Source organism: Callorhinus ursinus, unplaced genomic scaffold, assembly GCF_003265705.2.
Source record: "Callorhinus ursinus isolate GAN/ISIS: 27379988/994484 unplaced genomic scaffold, GSC_fseal_2.0 scaffold50, whole genome shotgun sequence".
Taxonomy (NCBI): domain Eukaryota; kingdom Metazoa; phylum Chordata; class Mammalia; order Carnivora; family Otariidae; genus Callorhinus; species Callorhinus ursinus.
The window spans coordinates 7,030,771-7,049,035 of record NW_027397112.1 but is presented as its reverse complement, the minus strand read 5'-3'; the positions used below and the strand labels follow the sequence as shown (position 1 = coordinate 7,049,035).

Below are 18,265 nucleotides of genomic sequence, written 5' to 3'. Positions count from 1 at the left end.
AAGGCAATTTAGTCTTTATTATTTCTGATTCACAATAACTAATTTTTTTGGTCCATTATTGTATCTTGGTCTTTTTTTTTTTTTTTTTAAAGATTTTATTTATTTGACAGAGAGAGAGATAGTGAGAGCAGGAACACAAGCAGGGGGAGTGGGAGAGGGAGCAGCAGGCTTCCCGCGGAGCAGGGAGCCTGATGTGGGGCTCGATACCGGGACCCTTAATGACTGAGCCACCCAGGCGCCCCTGTATCTTGCTCTTTCATTGTTAAACTTAGACAGTGGTGATATTACAGAAAAAACAATTATTAGACTGCTTTAATATTATCCTTGTGGAGCATCAGTGCTAAAAATTATGTTTTGATACATTTTCAGTACTAGTCTTTTGTTAGACTTCACCAGCTCAAGAAAGCTTCATCTGTTAAAATGACTTGCCATCCTGCCTTATGGACTCTGGCATGATTCCATACTGCTTTTTAACTGTGATACAGTCCATTACTGAGTCAGCAAGTTGGCTTGGGAATCCCAGAAACTTTAATGTGACAATACTATATACTTTCAGGGTTTATAATTGAATTTGGGCTTGGCTGTTTGCTGATTGCTAAAGTAACACAGAGTTGTAGGCATTCTTTGTTTTAGAGTTTATGTTTGTTTTGCATGATTTGGGAGTTCAAAACAGTTGAGGTGGTTTGTTGGCCTTGGAAAGCTGGAGTCTGGGGGTGTCATATAGAGGTCGTTGTGATAAGGAATGCATGAGAGTTCTCAGTTAAGGCCAAAATGAGCAGTGGAAGGGAGGGGTGGACCTCTTCTTGAGACTCTTGAGGCTCTGTCAAGCTTATATCCTGGAACCCCTCTGTTTCCTCAGTATGGGGGAACTTTCTTTTTTAAGTTAAGAATAGATATTGGGACACCTGGGTGGCTCAGTCGGTTAAGTGTCTGCCTTCGGCTCAGGTCATGATCCCAGGGTCCTGCGGTTGAGTCCCACATTGGGCTCTTTGCTCAGCAAGGAGCCTGCTTCTCCCTCTGCCTGCCTCTCTCTCTCTGACAAATAAATAAAATCTTAAAAAAAAAAAAAGAAGAATAGATATTAAATAAATTGTTAAGTATTTAGATTATTGCCCTAAAATAGTTGATTTTTGTTTTGGTTGGTCCATTAAAATATATATTTTTATATGTAAGTGTATGTATATATATGTATGTATATACACACACACACGTATTTTTTCTTTTTAGAGAGAGAGCAGAGCAAGCAAGAACACGAGTGTGGGGGGAAGGGTCAGAGGGAGAGGGAGAAGCAGACTCCCCGCTGAGCAGGGAATCTGATGCGGGGCTCGATCCCAGGACCCTGGGATCATGACCTGAGCCGAAGGCAGGCGCTTAACTGACTGAGCCACCCAGGCACCCCACACATAGTATATTTTTTACTCATGTTTAATTATGGTGCATGTAACTTGAATTTTTTCTACTTATTAGATCATGGAACATTTCCATGTTATAGATGTCACAATTTTAATTTCTTTGCTTAGATTTTTTTAAAAAGATTTATTTGAGAGAGAGTATGTGCATATGAGCGAGGGGAGGGCCAGAGGCAGAGAGAGAGAAGCCGACTTCCACTGATCGTGGAGCCTGATGTGGGGCTTGATGTCACAATCTGGAGTCATGACTTGAGCGAAAGTCAAGAGTCAGATGCTCAAATTACTGAGCCACCCAGGTGCCCCTGTATGCTTATATTTTGAAAGGTTGCAAAATACTTCATCAAGTCATGCTCCCATAATTTACTTAAATCTTTCAATGTTAGGTATTTATGTTGCTCCCTGGTTTTCACTTAGGACTTTACATTATCGTAGATATTATTGGTATTACTTTTTTGACTAATTATATTTCTAGGCTACATTTCTGAGTGTATTGTCTTAAATGGAATGAATGTTTTTATGGCTTTTTGTATATATATATATATATTTTTTAAGATTTTATTTATTTATTTGAGAGAGAGAGAGAATGAGAGATAGAGAACACGAGAGGGAAGAGGGTCAGAGGGAGAAGCAGACTCCCTGCTGAGCAGGGAGCCCGATGTGGGACTCGATCCTGGGACTCCAGGATCATGACCTGAGCCGAAGGCAGTCGCTTAACCAACTGAGCCACCCAGGCGCCCGGCTTTTTGTATATATTGCCATACAGCTTTTCAAGAATGTTGTACCAGTTTGTACTTCTAACAGATACATGGATATACCTGTTTTATCATAGCTGGACAGAAATACTTAAAAGCTTTTGCTCATTTAGTAGTGTAAAGTGGCATTTGCATTTCTTTGTTCTATAATGTTGAATTTTACTCTTTCAATCTCTTTGTGGTGAATTGTTTGTGCATATCCTCTGCTACTTTATGCAATACAGTATTGATGTGAGCTTTGGATGGTAAGGCAAGTAGAGCCAGCAAATAAACCGGTGATTATTAAAAAGATAACCAGAACACGTTCAGAGGAAATGTTCAAAGAGGTCTAGATGGTAAGTGATCTTGGAGATAGTGGTTGAAGGGGAACAGATGGATTATTCTCAGATTCAGTTCAGCAGATGTTTATTGGGCATCCATTGTGTATCATGTGCTGTGTTGTGTCCTCTGAGTGCCTCCAAGTTATCATTGTGGTGTCTACCTGGTTGAAGGAGGAGGCTACTTGAGAGTGCTTGAGCCTTGACCACTGGGGACTCTGGCTGCTGAAGTCCCTTTGTGACTGCTTGGAGGGCTGAGGGCATCAGTGTCTGGAACATCTTTAACTCATTCATGGCATGCCACTGTGCCTTTGCACAGTCTTTGAGAAGCTCTTTTCTGAGGAATACAAAGAGGAATAAGACCTATTTCCTACTGACAAGGAATGAATTATCTAGTAGGGAGATTAGGGGCACCAGAAAAAGAAAGGACTATTAGGAGTTTGGTAGGTGTTATAAAAGAGGTTCAGCCAAGGTGCTTAGTGGTTAAGTAGAGGGTGTGATACTGCCCCCTTGGGGATACCAAGGAGCACTTCAACTGAAGAAGTGGTATTTAAGTGGCACCACCAGGAAGGTGAGAAGCAATGGAAAGAAGAGGGCGTTCTGGAAGGAAGGGCAGCTTGAGCAGAGGTGGGGGGTGGTGTCGGAGATGAGGTGCGCATCAGGAAGCTGCATGTCCAGACCACTTGGCCCCGGGGGGACATAAGGAAACATAGTGGTGGGTGAGGCCGCTGAGAGGTCAGGACGGGGTTTCGGAGGGTCTTAAATGCCAGACCGAGGACGAGCAGGATGGGTTGGCAGTGAGGGGAAACAGAGAGAGGGGCTTTTTTTTTTTTTTTTTTTTTTTTTAAGATTTCATTTATTTGAGAGTGGGTGAGAGAGAGAGAATGAGAGTGGGGAGGGTCAGAGGGAGAAGGAGGCAGGGCTCCATCCTGGGGCATCATGACCCAAGGCAAAAGCAGACGCTTAACCGACTGAGCCGCCCAGGTACGTGAGAGAGGGACTTGAGTTGCAATTCATGGTAATAGTCCAAGGGAGGGATGATGAGGGCCTGAACTGAGCCGATGGCAGTGCATTCGGGAGGTATTTTGGAGATTGAACAGAGAGACGTGGTGACGGCTTAGGTAGGAGGGGAAGGGAACAGAAAGTTCCATGTCTCAAGTCAGAGGTGGTGGTGAGGTTTTCATGCTTGGGTGGCTGGCAGAATACGCATCGGGAATAGGGAAGTCAGGAGGGGAGAACAGGTCTTAGGGGTTTGGAATAGAGGAGAGATGAATTTGGTTTTGTTTGTTGAGTCCGGGGAGCGAGTAGAAAGCTGAAATCAGAATTTTAATCTTAGAAGGAACAGAGGAGGAAATTTGTGAGGTCTCACACTTAATAAAGCCAAGCACAGATGAAGCTTCTTGATTCCCAGTCCAGTGTTCTCTTCCCTGCCTCTCACTGCAAAGTGTTGAAGGTTCTCATCTGGGGTGTTTTCCTCACACCCAGGTGTGCTCAGTTGGGGAATGAGGACTTTTATTTTTTTAAAGATTTTATTTATTTGACAGAGAGAGACAGCGAGAGGGGAAACACAAGCAGGGAGAGTCGGAGAGGGAGAAGCAGGCTTCCTGCTGAGCAGGGAGCCCGATGCGGGCCTCGATCCCGGGACTCGGGGATCATGACCTGAGCCAAAGGCAGACGCTTAACCGACTGAGCCACCCAGGCGCCCCTTAGTTAAAATTTGTTATTATGGAACCTTTCAAAGGTTCCACAGAAAGCAGAAAAAGACTGCCTGCTGTACGCATTGTCCAACTTGAACAGTTGTTTGTGTTGTATCATCTGTTTCTTCCCTCCCCGTCAGTGACTTGAAAGCAAATGGGAAGATGAAGTGTGTTGGTGACCTTAAACTTGGTTCATTGGCAGGTAGGGAGAATTTGAACAATTCAGTAGGGTATGCTTTGAGCTGTCTGGCTGTAGTCTGGAGGGAAGAGAAGTAGGATTAACTTCCAGAATCCTGTTCTGCCTCAGACTTTTGTGTTTTTGGGCAAATCACTTAAGTCTTTTGAGTCTTAGTTTGTCTGTGAGATGGAGATAAATGATGGCAGCTTTGCAGAATCACGTGAGATAAAGAGAGGTAAAAAATGCTGTATGTTCTCTAAACCTTGAGGCTAAACTATGATGCAGATTTTAGTTGTCAGTAATAACAAAAAGGTAGTGCTGTTCAACTTTGGGATTCTGTGTTGCTGGCAGAAAGTTTATCTTATTCAACAAATTTTTATTTTTCAGCACATACTTCCGTCAGGAACCTAGGGCTTCAACAGTGAACCAAATGGACAGAATCCCGGCTCCCATGGAGCTCACATTCTAGATTTGGAGGATAATAGTGAGCTAATGCTTTTATGACAGTGGGCCAGGCACTGTTCTAAGTACTTTTGTAATTTAACCTATTTAATTCTTGCGAGAGTCCTGGGAGGTGGATACTGTTATTATCCCTATTTTACAGATTTGGAGATCGAGGCAAATTTTTATGTAGATTGTCTCAGGTTGCAATGCTGGGATTGAAATTCAGGCAGGTCTGGTTTTAAGCCTGTATACTCTTAACCCCTATCCCATAGAACATTTAAAACTCATTCGTGGCGTACTGGTGTTTGATACAAATAAAAAAGGTAGGCCCAGGGGCACCTGGGTGACTCGGTTGGTTAAGTGTCTGACTCGATTTCAGTTCAGGTCGTGATCTCAGGGTTGTGGGATCGAGCCCTGTGTTGGGCTCCACGCTCAGTGTGGAATATGCTTGGGATTCTCCCTCTCCCTCTGCCCCTTCCCTGCTGGAGCACACGTGTGGGCTCGTGTGCGGGCTTGCTCTCTCAAATACATAAATAAATCTTAAAAAGAAAAAAGGTAGGCCCATGTTGAAATTATTCCTAAACAAATAAGTGTTTTCTTCTTGTAAAAACAAAAACCAATGAAAAAAATGGCGTTAGTTTTCTGGAGATGGCGTCATAGTAGTAGTCTTTCGTAGGAAAATATTTTTCCTCCTAACTTTCCATAGGCTTTATCAATTTTCTTGGTTTCTTTGGATACAAATGACTGCCTCAATGGAAGGAAGTCATTTTTCTGCTGACACTTGGGCAGAATCCCTTCTTGAATGAATCCCCTTCTTATAATTCTCTTTTACCTTTTCCTCCACTTCCCCGCCCTTATCCTGGGTGAATTCCCTTCTCTGAGCTCTCCTGCTCTCTGTTCTTCCCTGTTCTCACCACTGTGCTGTCCTTACCAGTCTCATCAAGCTGCCCCTGTCCTGGCAGAGTCTCTGCTTTCTGCCTTTGCCTTCTCTTCCCTAGCCTGCCTCTCGCCAGCTACTCTGGATTTGGCCTTCTGCTTTGGCTTTTCTAAATTTATTTAGTGGGACTAATTTTCCACCATTGGCTCTGGCTCTGGCTCTGGCTCTGGCTCTTTGAGCTCTCAGTTCTTCACCGGTAGGGCATACTGGGGGAATGGGCAATAAGGAGTCTTTAAGTTTGCATCTGGATTAGGACATGGGCCTCACTGCTTATAGGGAGGGTATCAAGGCTTCTGTGTTTGTTTTTTTTTTTTAAGAAATTTTGGTTAAATAGGCATAACGTAAAATTATCATTTTAGCCATACAGTTCAGTGGCAGTAGGTACATTCACGTGGTTATGGGAATGTCCCACCTTCCGTCTCCAAAGCTCTTTCATTGCCCCAGCTGAAACTCTGTACCCATTAAACAACAACTCTCCATTTCCCCCTCCCTCAAGCTCCTGGCGACCAGCGTTCTACTTTCTCTCTCTATGAATTTGGCTATTCTAGGTCCCTCATGTAAGTATAATCATACATTGTCCTTTTGTGTCTGCCTCTTTTCACTTAGCATAATGTCTTCAAGGGGGCGCCTGGGTGGCTCAGTTGGTTAAGTGACTGCCTTCGGCTCAGGTCATGATCCTAGAGTCCCAGGATCGAGTCCCACATCAGGCTCCCTGCTCAGCAGAGAGTCTGCTTCTCCCTCTGACCCTCTTCCCTCTCATGCTCGCTCTCTCTCATTCTCTGTCTCTCAAATAAATAAAATCTTTAAAAAAAAAAAATAATGTCTTCAAGGTTCAGCTATATTGTAGCTTATGTCAGCATTTCCTTCCTTTTTTTAAGGATAAAATGCCCTTGTATGTAAACACGACATTTTTAATCCATTCGTCTTTTTTTTTTTTTAAAGATTTTATTTGTTTATTTGAGAGAGAGAGAGCATGAGGAGGCGGAGAGGGAGAAGTGGGGCTCCATCCCAGGACCCTGGGATCATGACCTGAGCCCAAGGCAGCCTCTTAACTGTCTGAGCCACCCAGGCGCCCTTCCATTCGTCTGTAAATAGACACCTGGGTTGCTTCCACCTTTTGGCCAATGTGAATAATGCTGCTATAAACAAGGGTATACAAGTATTTGTTTGATTCCCTGCTTTTAATTCTTTTGGAAATTAACCCAGAAGTGGAATTGCTGGATCCTGTGGTAATTCTATGTTTAATTTTTTGAAGAATCACCGTGCTGTTTTCCATAGTAATAGCACCATTTTATGTCCCACTAGCAGTGTATTTCTCCACATCCTCACCAACACTTGTTATTTTCTGGACTTTTTTTTTTTTTTTTTTTGAGAGAACACGCACCTACAAAATGACAGAGTGAGAGTGGGCAGGGGGGAGAGGGGGTGGAAGGAGAGAGAGAATCTCAAGCAGCCTCCATGCCCAGTGCCCAATGCGGACTCGATCCCACAACCCTGAGATAATCCTGAGCTGAGCTGAAACCAAGAGTCGGATGCTTAACTGACTGAGCCACCCGGCACCCCTGGATTAGTTTGGGTTTCAAATCACTTTTTTAAGTTAAAGAGAACCATTAATTTAATTTATATTATGAAAATATTTATGCCTATAGGAAAGTTGAAAGACTAGTATAATCAATACTCAGTTGTTAGCATTTGCCATAATTTGCTTTCTCTCTTTCTCTAAATAGAGGTTTTTTTTCCCAGAGCCAGTTGAAAGTTAGTGGCAGACATATTGGATGGTACTTCATTCATACAGGTTTGAATTGTGCAGGTCCACTTATACATGGAGTATATTTACAGTACAGTAAATGTATTTTCTGTTCCTTGTGATTCCTTCTTCTTCTTTTTTTAAAGATTTATTTATTTAAGTAATCTCTACACCCAATATGGAGCTTGAGATCAAGATTTGCATGCTGTACTGACTGAGCCAGCCAGGTGTCCCTCTTGTGATTCTTTTAATAACATTCTCTTTTCTCTAGTCTACTTAATTCTAAGAATACACTATATAAGATAACATACAAAGTATGTGTTAATTGACTGTTAGTGGTAAGGCTTCTGGTCAACAGTAGGTTATTAGTAGTTAAGTTTTTGGGGAGTCAGAGTTATAAACAGATTTTTGACTTCATGGGGGTCAGCACCCTAAGGGTCAACTGTATCTCTTAAGTAGGAGGCCATTTTTCTTCATAAACATAATATTATCACACCTAAGAATTCAGTAATACTAATGGTTTTACTATCAAATATCAAGTCTATATATAAGTTTCCCCATTTGTCCCCAAAATGTATTTTATTTCTTTAGGTTATTATGTCTCTTTAGTTTTTTTTTTAGATTTTGTTTATTTGAGAGAGCGTGCAAGAGTTGGAGGAGAGGCAGAGAGAGAGAGAGAGAGAGAGAGAGAGAGGAGAGAGAATCCCAAGCAGAGCTCGGAGCCTGTTGCAGGGCTTGATCCCAGGACCCTGAGATCATGACCTGAGCTGAAACCAAGAGTGAGATGCTTAACTGACCAAGCCACCTAGGCGCCCTTGTTTAGTTTTTTAAAAATCTAGAACAGTTATTCCCCCCTCTTTTGTTTTTCATGACAGTGAAGGATGTTGCTTGTTGAAAAACGCAGATGAATGAAAAAATCCATAATCCACCACTCAGAGATATCCACTTTTTTTTATTTTTATTTTTTGAAGATTTTATTTAGTAGAGAGAGAGACACAGCGAGAGAGGGAACACAGAAAGGGGAGTGGGAGAGGGAGAAGCAGGCTTCTTGCTGAGCAGGGAGCCCGATGCGGGGCTCAATCCCAGGACCCTGGGATCATGACCTGAGCTGAAGGGAGACGCTTAATGACTGAGCCACCCAGACGCCCCTCCACTTTAATTTTTTAAAGAAACTTCTAACTTTGGAATAATATTAGATTTACGGAAAAGTTGTAAATGTAGGCCAGAGTTCTCATGTACTCTTCACCCAGTTTTCCCCATTGGTTTTTTTATTGTTGTTGTTTTCTTAGTTTACACTTGAGCAGAGATTGATTTATGCAGCTTAGCTAAAATTGGGTCAAAAATCACGGTCACTATACCTGTCGCTCCTCTTTTGCAAGTCAAAGTTTTCTCAAGAAGAAGTTCCCCCATTTTAATACTTTACATTTCTGTGGTACATTTGTCAAATCTAAGAAACCTTCATTGGAACATTAGTGTTAAGTAATACCCAGATTTTATTTGTTTTTTTCTAGTTTTTCCACTAAAGCCCTTTTTCTGTTTAAAGACCTATCCAGGATCCATGTTGAATATAGTTTTCATGTTTCCTGGGCTACGACTGTTTTTCACAGTTTCATTGTTTTCGTGACAATTTTGAAGAGTCCTGGTCAGGTGTTTCTCTTTCTTACCTTCCTTCCTTCTCTCTCTCCTCCCTCCCTCCTTCCCTTCTTCCTTCCTTCCTTCCTTTCTAAGATTTATATTTATTTGAAAGAGAGAGTGTGCGTGAGTGAGCCAGGAGAGGGGCAGAAGTAGAGGAAGAGAAAGAATCCCAAGCAGACTCCACGCTGAGCGCAGAGCCCTTTGTGGGGCTCCATCTCACGACCCTGGGATCAGGACCCGAGCCAGAGGCAAGAGTTGGACACTTAGCTTGACTTAGCCACCCACGCGCCCCTGGTCGGGTATTTCGTACAGTGTTCCTCAGTTTGGGTTTGTCTGATGTTTTCCTCACGATGAGTTACAGGTTTTGGGGAAGGAGATACTCACTTTTAATATTTTGTTTCATATCTTGGCTTTTTATGTAACATTCAATACATATATGTTTTATAAAGTAGGATTATATACTGTATTATTTTATAATCTACTTTTTGTTTTTTTACTTACCAAAACTTGTTTTTACTTATATATGGGAGTAGGAAACTGTACCGAGTTTCAAACACTGATTTGAAAATACAGTTTTAGAACATAGACTGTTGGTAAATTAAAGACAGCTTTTAAGAAGGGTGATGGTGGGGTGCCTGGGTGGCTCAGTTGGTTGGGCGACTGCCTTCAGCTCAGGTCATGATCCTGGAGTCCCTGGATCGGGTCCTGCATCCGGCTCCCTGCTCAGCAGGGAGTCTGCTTCTCCCTCTGACCCTCCCCCCTCTCATGTGCTGTCTCTCTCTCTCAAATAAATAAATAAAAATCTAAAAAAAACCCTAATGTAAACAAACTATTAAAAAAAAAGAAGGATGGTGGTGGTGGTGGTGCCATTTTGTTTTAATTATGCAGTTGGCTTTTTTTAAAATTGATTTATGTTTGAAAAAGCTTAACTGTTTGGGATTATGATGTGTTTACAAGTCTCCACAGATAATCTGAAAGGGAAAATAAATACAAAGAATAGAAAATGTTTTTTAGTAAAAAAATTTTCTTGGCAAGTAGCAACCTTTTCTAGAAAGTCAGTCTTTTAATTTGATTGCTTCATAAATATGAGTTTTTAAATATATATATTTTTATTGATTAGTAGGCATGTTGGATGATTTGAGAGGAGACTCAAACTTTTCAAGAAATAATTTGGAATTATTGAAAGAAGGCTGTCTCCAGAATTGCTGGCAATTGTAAAATATGGGTCAGGAAAAGTCAGACTAATAGATGGAGAAAAACCCTCAATTTTAGCTGTTGATACAACTTTTAAAATTTCGCTTTTCTTGTTTTTATCATTTTAGTTACTAAGACAGATGGTAGAAGGTCCATTAGGATATTTCTTTTATGTACTTAGAACATTTTACTTTGCTATATTGAATTCCATGTATTCTGGAATTTTTCATAAAGATTTTCATAATTTTCATAAAGAGAATTTACCTCTTTATGAAAGAGATTATTCAAAATGGAATATGAGTGATTTTAGTTTCTAGTTTTCTTCTCAATGGGCGTAGTCGCTCATCTAATGCTTCTTGCATGCTCAGAGATTTTATAAGAGTTTTAGAGAAAAATGCAAGTCTGGGTAAATATTAAATACAGTACAGTGAATAAAATTTTCTTTACTTTGCAGAATATTTTGCCTATGTATCCCACAGAACCATGACAGATTCCAGTTTTGGATAAAAACAGATAAATTTAAAGATAACACAATATTCCTCTTTATGACTTGGAATTCTAATGAGTACTGAATTTGGTACAGGACAGTTCTTGGAATGCTTGGCATTCAGGTTATTTTAGGCCATCTCTCTGGGAAATTCGATTAAAGTATTTACTGAATGGCTTTAGTGAATTGAATTGTTGTCTTGGGGATATAAATGATATAAAATATGACCCCTATTTATAAGATGGTTGTGTGGGCAGATAAAACATCTTATATATTTAATTCAAAATAATAAATGATTAAGAGGCCAAATCATTCTATAGGAAGTAGTGCTGGTTTGGGGGGGAGAACGTTTTAGGGAAGTTAAGTCTGGGAGCATTCATTTAAAGCTGAGTAGGAGTTAGGGTCAGAGACAGGAGGGAAAGGACTTTCAGGCAGTGGGAAGGGCATTGTCAGAGACTCTGACGCCTGACTGTCCTTTGGGAGTGGTGGGAAAGTTAGGCTGTAGCCAGGCTGTGGGTGGCCTGGACATCTGGTAATGAGCCTGGACATTATTTTATGGGCATTTCAGAACCACCGTGCCACCTCTGGAGTAATGGTTCTTAACTTTTTGTGTCACTGAGGAAGCATGACACCCTTCTAGTGGTATCACTGTCCCTCCACAGCTATGCTGCTGAGTCTGGAGAACCGGGCGTGCTCTGATACGCTTTCTTGAATCCACTGGGCTAGGTCATATGGGTTATTTTAATAATGTATCAATCTGGCTTTTCTTTTTTTGTCACAATACGTTTACTTTCCAGAAGAGTCTTGTTTTTAGAATAATAGAGTTTCCACAGGGAAAATAACAATGCATGAGGCAGATTAAAGGCAAATTATTGACTTTGTAAAAAAAAAAGTGAATCTCTTAATTTTTTCCTAGCAATTCTTCCTTTAAATTTTTGTTTTATTAGTCATGTCAAGAAACTTATGTATTTTATTGTAAGTTTTCCTATGCTTTTATTGTTTATATAACTTAATAATTAAGGACAACTTGGAGTCTATAATCAAGACCTGATTATGGCTGTTAGTGAGTGGATAGTTATAATGTCCAGCAAAACTCATCATCAGTCTTTGCAAATCTTGACAAATGCAGTCCGATTCATTCCACCCAAGTTAATTATGAGGAAGATAATTTTTTTGTTTCTGATGGAAACAAATGTATAAGACAGTATAGAAATCATCTTCAATTTAGATTGAGGAAATTTTATTTACTGCCATTGGCTCCTGCTGTTTGGTCACGGTTTATTTTTGTTCTTTGAAGTCTGTCTGTAATCAAATAAGCTTTAGCTCTTTTGAAATAAAGGAGGAACATAACTACATTAACAAGAAAAGTTAATTTAGGGAAGATAACTGATTTTTTTTTTTTTTTTTTACAATAAAATACATTTCATGACTTGGATTTCATGGTGGGCTTTCTTATACTGTTCTAGAAAGAAGTCCACAGTGGGAAAAGAATGATGCTTTTAAAAATCACCTTCATTTTTATCATCTGTTACTGAAAATGTCTTAGTCCAGGCCTGTCTACCTACCACCTTTGTGGTGCACTGTTGATTGCATTTTTCTTCCAATATTTACTTTTGGTCCTGAACAAATTACCTAGCAATGATGGAATTCTTCAGAAGTATCCTATATTTTGTGCCAAGTGAACTCAATGATTGCTCTATTTGGAGACATTCTTTCTGAGCCTCCATTCCTGCCTCTAAAATGTACATGCATGGAAAGGGAAGTGTGTATAAGTTTCCATTTGTTAACAACACTTATCCTTCTGTATCTATTTTCAGTTTTTAAAAAACATGTTAATTGTGACATTGCGATTCATATTTTAAAAGTAATTTTAAAATTTTACTTTTAAATTATCATACTGTAAAAGTGGCTTTTTTCTTTTGGTAATAAAAATTTTTCAATTTAATACATGTATAGTTTGTGCAGACATCCCCACAGTCAGGATACACACTGTCGTCATCCCAGAAAACTCCCTCATGCGCTCCTTGTGTAGTTACCCACCTCCATTCCATCACCCCTGCAACCACTGACATTTTTCCATCCCTATAGTTTTGGCTTTTTGAGAATATAATACAAATGGAATCATACACTGTTAAGCTTTTGAGACTGGTCTCTTTTATTCTTTCAGATTCATCTAAGGTATTATATATATTGCAAATTTATTCTTTTTTTATTGCTGAGTAGTTTTCCATTGTCACTTATTAAAGGACATTTGGATTGTTTCCAGTTTATAGCAGTTATGAATAGAGCTGCTGTAAACATCTGTGTATAGATTTTTGTGTGAACATACGTTTTCATTTCTCCAGGGTAGCTGTCTGTGGGGAGAGGGGATTGCTGGGTCATACAGTGAGTATATGTTTAACTTTTTAAGAAACTGTCAACCCTTTTTCTGGAGGGGTTGTACCATTTTATATTCCCACTAGCAATGTATGAGAGTTCTGGTTATTCCACATCACTGATATTATCAATATTTGTAATGTAGCCATTCTGATAGGGATGTAGTAGTGTCTAATCATGGTTTTAATTTGCCTTTCTCTGATGACTAAAGCCATTGAACATCTTTTCATGTGCTAATTTGCCATCATCCTATCTTCTTTGTGGAGTGTGTGTGGAAAACTTTTATCCAGCTTTTAATTTGGTTATTTTCTTCTTATTGAGTTTTGAGAGTTCTTTCTATGTCCAGATACAAATCCTTTTTCAGATATGTGATTGCAAATAATTTTCTCTTCGTCTTTAGCTTTCTCTTCATTCCTTTAACGGTGTTTTTCAGAGAGGAAAAATGTTTAATTTTGATTAGGTCTAATTTATCATTTTTTTCCCTTTTTTTGGATTGTACTAAGATGGATAGATTTTTAAAAAAATATATATTTATTTGACAGAGAAAGAGACAGCGAGAGAGGGAACACAGCAGGGAGAGTGGGAGAGGGCAAAGCTGGCTTCCCGCCGAGCAGGGAGCCCCATGCGAGGCTCTATCCCAGCACCCTGGGATCATGAACTGAAGGCAGAAGCTTAATGACTGAGCCACCCAGGTGCCCCAAGATGGATAGATTTTAAAACAAGTTTCTTTCCTATAAAAACAATGCGGGGTGCCTGGGAGGCACATTCGTTAAGCGTCTGCCTTGGGCTCAGGTCATGGTCCCAGGGTCCTGGGATCGAGCCCTGCATTGGGCTCCCTGCTCCGCGGGAAGCCTGTTTCTCCCTCTCCCACTCCCCCTGCTTGTGTTCCCTCTCTCGTTGTGTCTCTCTCTGTCAAATAAATAAATAAAATCTTAAAAAAAAAAGCTATGAAAACTAACTTAGTGATAGGAATGTTCTCATAAAGTTGACTTTTGTGGAAGGTGCAAATGTTACCATTTTATGGAAAGGTGGTGCTAATTAAAATACTCCATAGTCTTAGGGACTCCTAGGACTTTTGCTTAACCAAAAAAGATGATTGGCTTAGATTTGGGAGGATTTTCCCACTTACTTTTTTTTTTTTTTTTTTAAGATTTTTATTTATTTGAGAGAGGGAGAAAGAGAACACGAGAGGGAAGAGGGTCAGAGGGAGAAGCAGACTCCCTGCTGAGCAGGGAGCCCGATGTGGGACTCTATCCGGACTCCAGGATCATGATCTGAGCCGAAGGCAGTTGCTTAACCAACTGAGCCACCCAGGCGCCCTTTCCCACTTACTTTTAAATGCTAATTTCTAACGTGGTTAACACACGGATACCTTTATAATGCAGAATTATGTAAGAAATCAGTCATTAAGACTGTTTTAGAGTTAAAATGGTGATACTTAACGTTCACATTTGATGAAGTGCCTGGGTTTGAGTTTCTACTCATGGAACAGCATTGGAACCTTGGTTGTGGGTTCAGAGTCAGTGTCATGGCTAAAAGCATGAACTGGGTCATACTGTCGATTTGAATCCTGCCTCTGTTGTCTACAGTATAGCTGTGGGTAAGTGACTTTTCTGTGCTTCAGTTTCCTTCTCTGTAAATGGGATTGGGAAAAATAATAATAGCCACTTTATAAGGTCATTATGGGGATTAAATTAGATTACATAGAGTATTTTCAACAACATCCAGCACAAAATAAGCATTCAGTAAATGGTTCTTATTATTGCTGAAGTAGCTTTATGGTGAAGTCATTTAAACAGATGTTTTAGAATTATATTTTCAACAGACATTATAACCAAATATCGCACTTTTTTCCCTCTTTACACTTACTGTTATTAGTAATCAATAATTGTGGCCAGTGTTATTAGCAATCATGTGTGTAGATACTGTTTTATGAGACAGTCACCAGCTCCTTCTGTTTTTCACTTCCTGTGAGGTACTAATTAGATGTACATATACATCAATTAGTTCCAACTGCCTGAAACATCAACCTGAACTGTCTTAAACTAGAAAGAAATTTCTTGGCTCAAGTAACTGTAAAGTCCAGGCATAGCTAGCTGGAGTCAGGGCCCAAGTAGTGACATCAGGACTCAGTTTCTCCCCATGAATCAACTCTGCCTTTTCCTATATAGACTTCAGTTGTAGGCACTCTATGTTAGAAAAATGGCTGCAGCATATGCAACTCCTGGAGTCTCTCAGATTTTAGATTTAGCAGGAAAGAACACCGCTTTCCCAGAAGCCTCAGCAAAAGTCTCATGTTTCATTGGCTGTTATGGGGTCACATGTCTCACCCTGAGCCAATCATTGTGTTCTGGGCTGTGAGACTTGGATTGGCTGGTTGTGGTCACATGGCAGTCTTGATTTCCCTGGTGCGGTCTGCTCTTCAGGAACCGCATGGACTGAGAGTAGGGGAGAGGTGAATTCTCAAAGGGAAAGTATGGGCTTTTTTTACCAGGAAGAGGAATGGATACTGGGTGGCCAAACAGCTGATGATATTAGTCTCTTCTGTAGGTCAGCGACAGATTGCAGGAGTTCGTGGATTTGGACTGGAATCTTGGTTTCTGATTCCTGCTTTCTTGCCTGTGAAGTTATGCACTCCAAAGCCCATGTTCCCCACAGGGATCGGAGTTTGTAGAAAGATAACAGTGTTTTATGTTCTTTTTATGCAAGTTGAATGTTTTTAACGGGAAGAGAAAGAATCAAGGCTGATAGAGGATACATCTCACAATAGGTGGATATGGTGCTTCTTCCTATATTGATGTGATTCATGTGACTTAGCTCCTTTCCCTGGACCTTCCTGGACCTCCCTGTCCCACGGGAGAGGCTCTCCTAGACCCAGCTTGGTCGGTGGCTGCCTTTGGATCAGGCTGTTCTGGCCCCGCAGCAGGATCGTGTGCTACTGATATGGCTGTGTCTGCAGCCTAGTCAGGAGTGTCTGTCAGCCCCACAGTGAGGTGTATCTGGGTGCTGGCCTCTTCTAGAAGTAGTTCTAGATCTCTTACTCTGTATTTTCTGTAGTCCATTTTAGCATGGCTTGCGGCATCATCTCACTTGACTGGCAGTTTTTATTTTACCTGTGAGAAAGCACTTTTAATTTCTTCAGGAGTATGTGTAGCAAGGTCATGCTGTTTTCTGAAAAAGCAGAGAAAACAGTTGACTAAGACCTGTTCCGTACTGCGATCCACACTACAGCGAAGTACCTCTAGTGAGGTTCAGGTGGGACTTAGGTAGAAACTAATTTTCAGGACCTGATTAACAAAGGTAATTGTGGTAGAAACTTTCACATCCTCTTCTGAGGTAAGCTCTTGAACCTAATGAACCAGATGTTAACTCTAAGTCATTTACCCACAAAGCTCCTGACGTTAATAGTTCTGCCTCTCATCTCTACTTACGTGTTGTTATTGAGATTTCCCTGGCGAATATGTTTAGTGGCTAATGTTGACAAGAGCCATGTGATCTCCCTTTATAGCCACTTTTAGGGGTTATCTCGTCTAGATCAGTGACATACAAATGTACTCACTTCTCCAAAGGCTATTCTTCCGTAATTATTATCAGTTTATTAAGGTGGATAAAATAGATGAAAATAATTCCTCTGTTAAGTAAGTAAAGTAGTTATGTAGAGTGCTGTTTTGTTTTCTATAAATACATTATTGTATGTTGAGATCCGTGTAGTGATTCTACTTTATATAAATTGAAAATTTGGAATTTTAGGGAAAAACAATAGCTAACACTTAACTGAACACTTACTGTGTGCCTGGCATTCTTATAAGTGTTCTACACCTATTATTTTACCTAAGCCTGCATTAATCATAGGAGGTAGGCATTAGTTGTCTTGCCATTTTAGAAGTAAGTCGAGATATAGGAGGTTAAGTCACTTGCCCTGGCCATGCAGCTGGCGAGTGTCTGAGTGACAGGGCTGATGGTGAGTGAGGGGGTTGGTGAGTGCAGGGGGCTGGTGAGTTTTGAATGCAAGTTCTCTGGCTCTGAGCCTCTGCTTGGATCACTGTGCTGCCTTCTGTCCCTAAGAAAGATTTTAGGTTGTGCATTCTTGGTTTTTCTTTTCTTTTTACTTCTTGTAATATTTTCTAGATGTGGGCTGAGAGTTTTATAGGAAAGATTTGCTCATTCTGGGGTGTTTGGTATCCGTGAGTTTATCTACCTATTGTTGCTGTTATCTGGCAAGCAAACACTGTATGCTTGTTTGTATCAGTAATTCTCAATCAGGAATGATTTTACACCCCAGGGGACATTTGCTTATGTCTGCAGACCCTTTTAGTTGTCACAGGTTGGGAGAGACTACTGGCATCTAGTGGGTAGAGGCCAGAGACTACTGGCATCTAGGGGTAGAGACCAGTGTTAAAAGCTGTTACTCATCTTACAAAGCACAGGACAGCCTCCCAAAACTAAGAAGTATTTGGCCCATAGTGTCAGTAGCATCAGCTGAGGCCTGTATAATAAGTTAGTGATTATCTTATAATGCCATTCTTATGTCTAAGGGGCAAAGTCACAGTAGTAATATAGAAATTATTTTTGATTTTCGTTTGGTAATTGATTTCATCCAGATTGATGCATGTTTGTATAAGGAGCATGAATACCAACTATACCTTACATATTTAAGCTTCGCTAAGTCAAGCTGGGTCTTGTGGCCCATTGAAGGAGGGCTGAGGAAGTTGAAAGGGAGGCCATGTAGAGACTGAGGACTCAGTACTCTAGGTATTTGTTGTATTATTTATTTAAAGATTTATTTATTTAATTAATTATTTTATTTTTTAAAAAAGATTTTATTTATTTATTTGAGAGAGAGAGAGAATGAGAGATAGAAAGCACGAGAGGGAAGAGGGTCAGAGGGAGAAGCAGACTCCCTGCTGAGCAGGGAGCCCGATGTGGGACTCGATCCCCGGACTCCAGGATCATGACCTGAGCTGAAGGCAGTCGCTTAACCAACTGAGCCACCCAGGCACCCTCAATTAATTATTTTAAAGTGAGATATTTTATTTATTCATCTGAGAGAGGGAGAGACAGAGAGAGCACAGCAGCGGGAGAGGCAGAGGGA

General features: G+C 40.5%; 1 protein-coding gene across 6 annotated transcripts in view; it reads left to right on the top strand.

The window, feature by feature from the left end:
* Positions 1 to 18,265, top strand: part of HELZ (helicase with zinc finger) — a 157,735-nt gene that overhangs the window by 6,776 nt on the left and 132,694 nt on the right. The window lies entirely within an intron of this gene.